The following is an 11,678-nucleotide window of genomic DNA, read 5'->3' on the forward strand; positions in this document are numbered from 1 at the left end:
AAACTAGTCTAGAAAAGTGTATTCATGAAATGACTCTTTAAATAATTAGAGCTTTGTGAATAGGGCTCACTGTTGCAGCTACTTCAACAGTGAAGACAATGTCATTATAATGCTATTTAAATCTGCTTTGATCACAGGCAATTCAATTCTGCAGCAGAAGACCAGCACCTTTACTGATAATAATATTTGAATGTTGCTCCTATCCTTACAGTGGCGTTTAAGATTTTCAAAATTGCAAAAAACTATCACAGCGGATCAATTTAATAAACCTGAATAAAACGATAGAGAAGCATGAGTATCTTCATCTTTGTGATTGTTTGTTTTATTATTTTTGAAATGTAATTCTGTGGTGAAAATGTAATTAATACACTTACCAAATTTCTCTCGAACCTCCTGAAAATCTAGAAATGAAGCAGAAAACAATAACAGCGGAACAGCTTCCCCTATTTCAATTCCTATAAAGGTTTATTTAGATGTTATCACATTCACATTATTATTATTAAACTCACCCTGTGTCTGTGTCTCATTCTCCTTTTGTAATGTTTCTAAAACACAGAATGAGGAGTCAAAGTTTAGTTTACATTATGTACTCACATCATTACCAGTATTATAGAATTACTGAACCATATTCAGCATTTCTGGATATAGGAGTAGATAGGTATGAAACTCGCTCCGGCTCATTCCACACTTTCTATCATTCCTGTCCTGTTTCCAGAGTCACCAAAAGAAACCTTGATCTTGGAACAGTGACTGGATCCCAGGTAAAGAAAACTGCACTTGACTTGGAGACGTTAATACAACAGCAATATTCTAATTATATTTACGCCTGTTTATCAGAAAACTATCTTACAAGTAGAATTCATGGACCAGTGCTGGATAACAGTATTTGAAAGGTGCCCGCTTATAGTGGCCTTTTAAGAGTTTCAAAATCATAACTGTTGAATTATTTAATAATAACCCTGAATAAAATTATAAAAAAGCAGCCTTGGTTAGCATAAAAGCTTGCGTCAGGCTTTAGACAATCAATCGATATACTGTGTGTGTGTGTCTTATATATAATAATATATCAAAGTTTCTGTTTTGTTTTCTGCCAGGAGATTCAGCAATCAAAAGTACAAAGCTTACCCAAAATCATACTCAATCACCCAACATGTTAATAAACCCTAAAGGAAATTAACAAGATATGTACTGGAGTGAAAAATCCATTGGAGAAACTTCAGGATCACTCAAATGCATTTCACTAAATCCCCAAGTCAACAGGGATACTTTATGCAGTGAAGCAGCAGCACAAAGGAAAGTGTTTCACCAGCTGTCACACATAAGCAGCGCTTTTCAATTTTCAAATGCCTTTCCTGGTTGCGGTTTTTTCCGATAAAAGCCTGATTAAAATGCAATTTACAGATTCTTATTTAATTTAACTTTTTGGGGTAGTGCACTGTGGTCAAGGTAAGAAATAATGGCGCTAGTCGTCACAAACAGCAAACTTACAGATGCAATCAGCTTTTTCACTGCTTCACTGTCGCTGGGGTATTCACCAGCTTCTAGTGTTTCCATGGATACAGGAGTGTATTTATGCAATATTACACATAATATATTAGAGCATTATGGTGTAACTATAATTAATGTATGTCATAATTTAGTAAGATTTATCGAAAGCTTTTGGGTTTTTGTTGCAGACCAGTTTTACTGAGATGATTTATTTTGAACTTTTAGTCCCGGTTCAGTGTCTAAAAAGACAATAAAAAGTCCAGTTTGTATTCCAGCTCAAAGTTACGTTTGTAAAAGTTGGGAATTCACATTTTATTGCAATGTCATCAACGCTCCTTGATCTGATCACACACGAACTCTCTCAGTTCTCCTTGCTGCTTCTGTATGTGCTGACTGTGTCATAGTCTTAAAACTAGGAGTGTGTCCACTTAGATTCACACACGACTTGTTAATAAGTAAATATGGTAAGTGTTCCAATAATTAGCACATAGAATGTGTGTTATTATTAAGAGGATGAATCAAATTGTATTCAGTAGCCATTTAGAAATTATACTCCCAGAATGACAACATGACCAAATTACTTATTTTAAATGAAATGATTATTTGGGTAAAGTTCTTTGGAACAGTTAAAATGTAGCAGCCTCAGTGCTTAATCTATGAATGTAAAATATATGTTTTACCTGTTCCTGAAATTTTAAAGTGCACTCTCTTAAAAACAAAAGCAGAGTATTTTATGTACAACTGTTTGTTTTCAATTTAAAATGCCTTCCCTGGGCGCTGCCATATTGCCTCTGTGAAACTCACCCAACTTCTGTGCTGATTCTTCTTGTGATTTAGAGTTATCTCCACCTGTTGAGAGTCACAACAAGTTGTTTGCAATCGGTTATTTATCAACAGATCCAGATTCAAAGACCATTTGATAAAAAAAATCATGAAGAATTTGCTTACACCTGCTAAATTAACTTTATTTGTAATTGAAGGAGGGCGAGAGTTAACCATCGAGGGAACCGAACATCTTGGTCTGTTAATAAGAAATGTTGGGAAAGACTATCAAAGCTTTTAAAATCCTAAAATATGTAAACCCCTGGCTTGAAGCCAGTCAAGTCTACGCTTTTAACAGGGCTTGAATTTGATCTGGACTTGGACTGGCTCAAAACAATACATTTAAAGTCCAAAATGGACAAATTAGGCCTATTTTAATTATTTTTTTGCTGGAAAAAACTCCAAAGCCTAGAAAACAGTAAAACAGCGGAACAGCTTCCCCTATTTCAATTCCTATAAAGGTTTATTTAGATGTTATCACATTCACATTATTATTATTAAACTCACCCCGTGTCTGTGTCTCATTCTTCTTTTGTAATTTTTCTAAAACACAGAATGAGGAGTCAAAGTTTAGTTTACATTATGCACTCACATCATTACCAGTATTACAGAATTACTGAACCATATTCATCATTTCTGGATATAGGAGTAGATAGGTATGAAACTCGCTCCGGCTCATTTCACACTTTCTGTCATTCCTGTCCTGTTTCCAGAGTCACCAAAAGAAACCTTGATCTTGGAACAGCGACTGGATCCCAGGTAAAGAAAACTGCACTTGACTTGGAGACGTTAATACAACAGCAATATTCTAATTATATTTACGCCTGTTTATCAGAAAACTATCTTACAAGTAGAATTCATGGACCAGTGCTGGATAGCAGTATTTGAAAGGTGCCCACTTATAGTGGCCTTTTAAGAGTTTCAAAATCATAACTGTTCAATTATTTAATAATAACCCTGAATAAAATTATAAAAAAGCAGCAGTTATCTTAATCTTTGTGATTGTTTGTATCGTCCTTTTTGAAATGTAGTTCTGTGGTGAAAAAATCAAATTCATATCCTTACTGAATTTTTCTTCAACATCCTTCAAATCTAGAAATGAAGCAGAAAAAGAGTAAATTAGTGGAACAGCTTCCCCTATTCGAATTCCTATAAAGGGTTATCGAAATGATATTGCATTAACATTATTACATCACATTATTATTAAACTCACCCCGTGTCAGTGTCTCATTCTTCTTTTGTTCTGTTTCTAAAACACAGAATGATGATTCAGAGTTTAGTTTGCATTATGTACACACAATTACCAGAAGAACAGTCTCCACAGTTATTATTATCGAGGTGTACTTGCCGCTGTGTGTTATTAATTTTTCTGTAAAACATCGACATCCTGTCAATTAAGAAAAGGCTTAATGCAAAGCTTGATTTGGAAAGTTGTCTTTATTACGCTGGCCAGAGACCCACGCTTACAACTGCATTGTCACGTTTTCTACATTTTCTTTAAATTCTCAAATTAATAATTGATACCCGGGTAATAAAAGAGACCCGGGTCGGGTCGAGTAATTTAAAACCGGACGGGTACCCAGGTTTTAGTCAGGTTATAGATACTGGTAAAGACGTGGACATTTAAATTTCCCACATTTTCCAGTTAAAAAGGATTTCCTGTACATGGTGAGCAAACTAATATGGGATAGCTGGTAGAACAATTAATGACTGGGGCGTGCTTCAGAGATTTGACTGCGGGGGGCAGAGTAATTGTGTTATTGCCATCAAATGTACACCCATTCTTAGCCATGTGGTAGGGCCCTTACGAAATAGTAGGAAAAAGTCAGACGACCCTGTCTTTCAGCCAGAGAGAAGCCTCATCAGAGAGAAAATCTGACGGGGTGTTTTGGCCCTGAAATTCCATTTAGCCAGAAAAACCAAGAAGTACAGATAGGAGAAGATTTGAATACAGACCAAAAAAAATAATTAGGACATTGATGGAGCAAAAATGGATGTGTTTTTCTGAAATGCCAAAGGGAACAAATGTGAAAGGGCATGAAATTGTAACTGATCTGGGGGTGACAGTAAATAGGAAGCGGTATAGAATCCCAGAATCCAAAAGGTTAGTCATGGAAGAAGAGTTACAGAAAAGGATAGAGTTGGGCATGATTGAGGAGTGAACCAGTGACTGGTGTCGTCCTGTAGTGATGGTGGCAAAACCTGATGGCACGGTTAGATTTTGAATTTTAAAACTAGTTTAGAAAAGTGAATGTATGGAAAAGTGTATTCATAAAATGACTCTTTAAATAATTAGAGCTTTGTGAATAGGGCTCACTGTTGCAGCTACTTCAACAGTGAAGACAATGTCATTATAATAACTACTGACCAGGCTATTTAAATCTGCTTTGATCACAGGCAATTCAATTCTGCAGCAGAAGACCAGCACCTTTATTGATAATACTATTTGAATGTTGCTCCTATCCTTACAGTGGCCTTTAAGATTTTCAAAATTGCAAAAAACTATCACAGCGGATCGATTTAATAAACCTGAATAAAACGATAGAGAAGCATGAGTATCTTCATCTTTGTGATTGTTTTATTATTTTTGAAATGTAATTCTGTGGTGAAAATAATTAATACCCTTACCTAGTCTTTCTCGAACCTCCTGCAAATCTAGAAATGAAGCAGAAAACAGTAAAACAGCGGAACAGCTTCCCCTATTTCAATTCCTATAAAGGTTTATTTAGATGTTATCACATTCACATTATTATTATTAAACTCACCCTGTGTCTGTGTCTCATTCTCCTTTTGTGCATTTTCTAAAACACAGAATGAGGAGTCAAAGTTTAGTTTACATTATGCACTCACATCATTACCAGTATTGCAGAATTACTGAACCATATTCATCATTTCTGGATATAGGAGTAGATAGGTATGAAACTCGCTCCGGCTCATTTCACACTTTCTGTCATTCCTGTCTTGTTTCCAGAGTCACCAAAGAAACCTTGATCTTGGAACAGCGACTGGATCCCAGGTAAAGAAAACTGCACTTGACTTGGAGACGTTAATACAACAGCAATATTCTAATTATATTTACGCCTGTTTATCAGAAAACTATCTTACAAGTAGAATTCATGGACCAGTGCTGGATAACAGTATTTGAATTGTGCCCGCTTATAGTGGCCTTTTAAGAGTTTTAAAATCATAACTGTTCAATTATTTAATAATAACCCTGAATAAAATTATAAAAAAGCAGCAGTTATCTTAATCTTTGTGATTGTTTGTATCGTCCTTTTTGAAATGCAGTTCTGTGGTGAAAAAATCAAATTCATATCCTTACTGAATTTTTCATCAACATCCTGCGAATCTAGAAATGAAGCAGAAAAAGAGTAAATTAGTGGAACAGCTTCCCCTATTCGAATTCCTATAAAGGGTTATCGAAATGATATTGCATTAACGTTATTACATCACATTATTATTAAACTCACCCTGTGTCGGTGTCTCATTCTTCTTTTGTAATTTTTCTAAAACACAGAATGAGGAGTCAAAGTTTAGTTTACATTATGTACTCACATCATTACCAGTATTACAGAATTACTGAACCATATTCATCATTTCTGGATATAGGAGTAGATACTTAATACTACACTCTGAAAAGAGTTGAGTTTCATTAAAGCTGCAGACAGACAGACAGACAGAGCCCCACAATCCTGTTCAGTTTGACGCTACAATATAATCCCTTCTTGGTGTCAGAGTTTAGTTTCAATAAAGCTGCAGACAGACAGACTGTGCCTCAAGTTTTTTGTTTCTAGATATTATATTTGCACTTCTATAACAGAGACCAAAGATGCATTACTGGAATGAAACATACCTTCTTTTGCATGGAGTTTATTTGTCTGTACCATTGCTAGCAAAGGAAAGAAAGTGAGAATTGATTTCAAATTGACTAGGAAGACATGAGTATAACAATTTAATACAATAATGTTAAATCTGGTGCATGAGAGAATGTCACATTAAAGGATTTACCTTTTACAGGTTTTTTGCATGGAAAAAAAACCAAGAGCCCAGTGATTAAAAGTGCAATGGTTAGTATTGCAGCAGCTGTAGTCAGTGGTGTCTTACTGGGCAAGTTACTGGAAACTGTGCTTTCTGTTGAAGCAACCGTGTCGGTGTCTCCTGCTGAAACACACATATACCAAGTTAGGAATAAAATGAACACATGCAGAAAGACTGGAGGGGCTGATTAGCTTGGAAACAGAGAAACACAATTTGAAAAAACACAGCACAGGCATGCTGAGAACTGTAGTTTCTGATTGTACCGTGGAGCGTCCGTACTGAGAAAACAGAAGGAACACTCACTGTGACAGGCTTGCGAGTGGATAGAAGCCCAGAGACAGACTGGAGTTCAAAAAATGAACGCTTTAATTAAAATAAAAGGGCACAAGGGCCAAAACAAAGGGATTTAGACACAAATAGAAAGGCACAAAAAGCAAAACTTACAAAAATAAAGGTTTCCAGGCTGGGACCAACCACCAACCACCAACCACCAACCACCAACCACCAACCACCAACCACCAACTTGCTTCCTCAGCTCCCTTCTCCCTAATGGGAAGCAGAGGCCTCCTTTTATGTCAGGTGGCTGGGTGCTGATTGATCGTTAAATACTCTAATTAACTAATCAACCCCAGCCACCTGAACACAATAAACCCAGGCAGGTAGGGGAATTTAACCCCATAACTGCAAATTTCTAAAGGGCAGAGCTCTGCTGTGCCACTCTCACCTACAACCTTCAGTTGAATCTTCGCTGCGCACTGCAGCCCTGCTGAAAGCACACAACAGGAATACGATCCTTCATCGGAGTTCTGGATCTCTCTCAGCTGTAGAGATGCATTCCCCTTCTTCAGCTCCTCCTGAGACAGGCTGGTGCGCCCCCTGTACTGCTCACTCTGTGCTTCAATCACATCTCTCTGGATGTAGGAGTGGACTAGACTATCTGGCTCTCTGTACCACCTCACCTCCATCTCCTCTGCATTGGTACCTGGAGGGAGGAGGCACAGCAGAACTGCATCCTCTCCCTCCTGGACAATGAGAGGGGAATCAGAGACTTTAAAGGTAAGGGAAGCTGCAGGAAAAGAGTTAACATGTTAACATGTTTCAGACACTCCCCCTAAGTTTCAATCTCCAGTTTTATATATTATACAGCAGTGTTACCAAAACATGATACAATATCTACAGTATTTTACAAAAACTAAAAAATATTTGTACTTCCAACAGTTTACAGCTAGCTAAAAGTTTTGCATCACTCTACAGAATTAACTTATTTTGCTTCATAAAGTTGAATGAAACCTGCTGAATAAGGTTACGTTAAGATATTGAATTACACACGGCTTTGTAGTTTTCCATATACTTAACGAAACTGACAGAAATTTCAAAATAAGACTTTTTGAAATCTAATATGAAATATGGCCCTAGTATTAAGGCTTCCTATAGACTTTTTGGGATATAATTTTGTAGTTTCTTTCAATACATTATGTTAAATAATAATACATTTTGTCTCAAACCTACAATTCTAGGTGATGCAAAACTTTTGGCCATACCTACACAGGTGTTAATGAATTTTCATTCATTGCGCTATCAATTAGTAATCAGGCAAGTTTCAGGGATGAACTGTGTTACTGCATATATAAGTAAGGATATTGAAACAGAGTATCTGTTGTAGAAGACATTGATCCTTTAATATTGCGTTGCTCACCTGCAAATGTAAATCCAACTAGAACAGTTGTTGCAAAAAATCCAATAAGAAAATCCATCTTCTTCATTCCTGAAACATTCCAAAAGGTTAGCCTCCAATGACAAAGCAACAGGATTAAGACGTGATATGGGGACCCATTCACAAAGTCCGTTTTAAGTTATAAATCCCCCTGTATGTAGGTGTTGAGAGATCTAGCATTGTAAAATAGGGAATATTTATTATCCTTTTTGGAATCTTGCATTCATTCAAATCCAGCAACAGCATGGCCACCTAAATTACAAGAAACGGACCCACATTCAGGTTAACACAACTTGTGCTAAATTAAAATTGTGACGTCCTTAATAATAAATCCTTTAACACACCTTTTAGCGTGGTACATTTTAAAAGCTATGGGCTTGATTCATTATTAACGGTCATTGTTTTGGTGGCTTGGCTATAGCCCATGGTATGCTTTTACTACGCTTTCATGAAATGGTTTTGGGAATGTTTTTCATGTATTTCTCCATGGGAATGGTCCCTCGGTGCTAGAAATTCCCCAGCTAGAAATGAAGTACACATCAAACCATCAAATCGAGCCTGAAAGTAACCTGTTACACATGTCTGACCACAGAAATCAATTTGACAACATGATCAACTCTAACAAATATTCCACTGCACTCCATATATTTCTAGAAGCCGACCACTCAGGATACCTACGTTTTCAAAAAGTCGCAGGTAACCGAAACAATGGGATCTGTCAGACTGAATCTAACAAACAGCAAAAAAAAAAAAAAAAAAGAAGAAGCCAGTGAAATCTACTGGTTTAAAATATAGAACAGAATAAAACAATGCAGTCGTTCATTAAAAATACTGTGAAATGTTACAGAAAGTAGCTTTGTAGCCCAATACTGTAACAGAACTTAAAAAAGCATTTTCCCTAGGTCGCATTTTGGAAGGATGTGTGAATAAACAGCAGTGTCTTGTGTGCAATTAAAGTGCCAGAGAAGTGTGTGTTGTGAATCAAGCTGGTATATTCGTAAAATATATTCTTTGTCGAAAGAGTCTTTGTCTGCTTTAGTTCTTGTTCTGCATCATTCATTATAGCAGCGATGAACCACTGCCCTTTTTCAACGTAGCAAAATATATCAATCAAATGCAGGTACAGAGAATGAGAGGCATAGCGATAACAAGATGCAGCTGAAGTTTCAAGTTGGCATAAAGCTGCAAACAAAAAACGCGGTAATTAATAAGTTTAGATCTTTCATTTCGTAATTGGAAAATTAACCCAAGCATAAGCGTATCTGTGTGTATACTGTTAATAATAATAATAATAATAATAATTATTATTATTATTATTATTATTATTATTATTATTATTATTATTATTATTATTATTATTATTTTATATAGCGCCTTTCATAAATAAATCTCAAAGCACTTAACAAAAGTGAAAACAGAATAAATGAATAAATAAATAAATAAAACAAACATACAAAATATATTAAAACAATTGGAATCAAAAATGCAACGGCGGTAAAAGTCATAAGAATGCCGATTTAAACAAATGAGTTTTAGGCGGGATTTAAAAATAGACAGAGACTCAGAATCACGGATCTCAGAAATGTTCTTTAGATGGAAAAAGGACAACTTGGTAATATTCCGAACATGCGGCTCAAAGGTTAAGCTAGGGTCAAAACCCCCAAGTTTCTCATTTTACAACAAAACTCTGTTAGCACCCCGTCAATGGGCATGTTTTGACAACTTGATTTCCACAGTTGATTGCGGGGTTCCTAATAGCATCACTTCAGTCTTGTCGCTGTTGAGCTACAGCAAATTCTGTTACATCCTAGAGCTTGTTGTCAGCAAAATTTGGCCGATTAGAAGCATATATATGCTAAATAGAATTGGCCCCAGTAAGGAGCCCTGAGGAATACCGAAAGAAACCAACCCATTAGTAGATCTAAAACTACTCAAAGAGACAAAATGCTTTCTCTCCAGGAGATATGAGTTAAACCAACCAAGGGCAGTACCAGACATACCAAATGTGTTCTCCTGCCGGGCAAGAAGGATATTATGGTTCACAGTGTCAAAAGCAGCATTAGGATCCAATAATACCAAGATGGAGAGGTACCCTATAGATATACTACAGATATGAATAGACTAAAGCTAATTTACATAATGAAATTTGCACACATTTTCACCCTTTCTATGACACTCAGAAGGAGAAGAATGAATGGCCTTACCTTTCCTTTCTCTTCTGAAATGTTTTTTCCCAATCCACTCTCCACCGAAGGCTGTGACCCTTTTAGAAAAAGTTCGATTTTATTTTAGTTTTAAGACAGCTTTCTCACAGTTACACAACATGAAGCACACACGCACACGCACACGCACACGTATTTTATTTGTTTAGCTGTGTGCTTAGGCGAGCATGCTCACTTAGAGTATAATCACACTGGTAGTGAGCTTTGGACTTAAGCAGAGAGATTATCTTCTAGTGCATTTTTTGAAAAGAAGCGGGAAGACCGAAACATAATAAACACCAGTGTGTAGTGCAACTGTCAGTCTAAAATGGGAAAGTACTTACACACATACATAACTGTGATAGTGTGCCCCGCCCATGTGCATATTTTTATGTTATATGTTGTATGCATGGTGTCAATGTTGGTGTATTGTAGTTGGTGCACAGGATATAATATGGGTTATGAGCACGAGTTGTTTAAAATGTATGTTTGTATTTAGGCACGAGGATTGCACAGCACTAGGTAAAATGTAATATTTGAGCACAGGGAATTACACTAAATAAATTCACGTGCAGTTGTACCGAGACTCCAGTTGAATGACTGATTAGCAATCGAGTCTCAGCACAGCTGCATAAAAACTGCATGTTTTCACTCACTCTGGGTTGTGTGTTCAGTGAGTGGAGAACGGGAGAGAGAGAGAGAAGAGGTCATTTAAAATAAAAACAGCAATCGCTATGAGTGCTGTAGGGCCAGCACTCTATTTGTGTGTTTAGTGTTCGTCCACTGTCTTGTTTAGTTTGACTTGTTTAGTTTAACGCTGCAATATCATTCCTTCTTGATGTCAGCTACCTTACTAAACTGGGACAACAAACAGACTTGTTTTATTCCCATCCAAATAACACTTCTCTGCATTTTAAGGATGCTAATAAAGCAGACATTGAGATTGATGGCATGTAGTTTATTACAATTCAAAAAGTTTATCTCATCGTACAATAGAAAGCAATTATTGCCTAAAATGTCCAGATGGATACTCTGATGCTAATGCCCTTTTTAAAGAGTTGTCAAAGGAAAGTGCTGGTTACCTAGGAAAAGGGAAGTGTTAATTCATTTTTAAAACATTTCTAGAAACTATGGGAATAGTATCCCACACCAAAATGCCATACCCGACTCTTACACCATACATTCTGATAGTCTCTTTAAACCTATTTTTGATTTGAAATGACCTCAAAGCCATTGAATAATGGCAGTGTGGCTCTCCAGGGTGTGTGTGGGATAGCTACACTTCTCTGGTTGGCTCCTGTTGCACAGTAGTGTATCGCTTAATTATTAAACCTTTGGATTGATTACCTTAAGATAACGCCTCCAGAGCCTGTTCAACGGTTATAAAAATACTTTATAATTTTTTGCAAGCAGGT

Source organism: Polyodon spathula, chromosome 42 (assembly GCF_017654505.1).
Source record: "Polyodon spathula isolate WHYD16114869_AA chromosome 42, ASM1765450v1, whole genome shotgun sequence".
Taxonomy (NCBI): Eukaryota; Metazoa; Chordata; class Actinopteri; order Acipenseriformes; family Polyodontidae; genus Polyodon; species Polyodon spathula.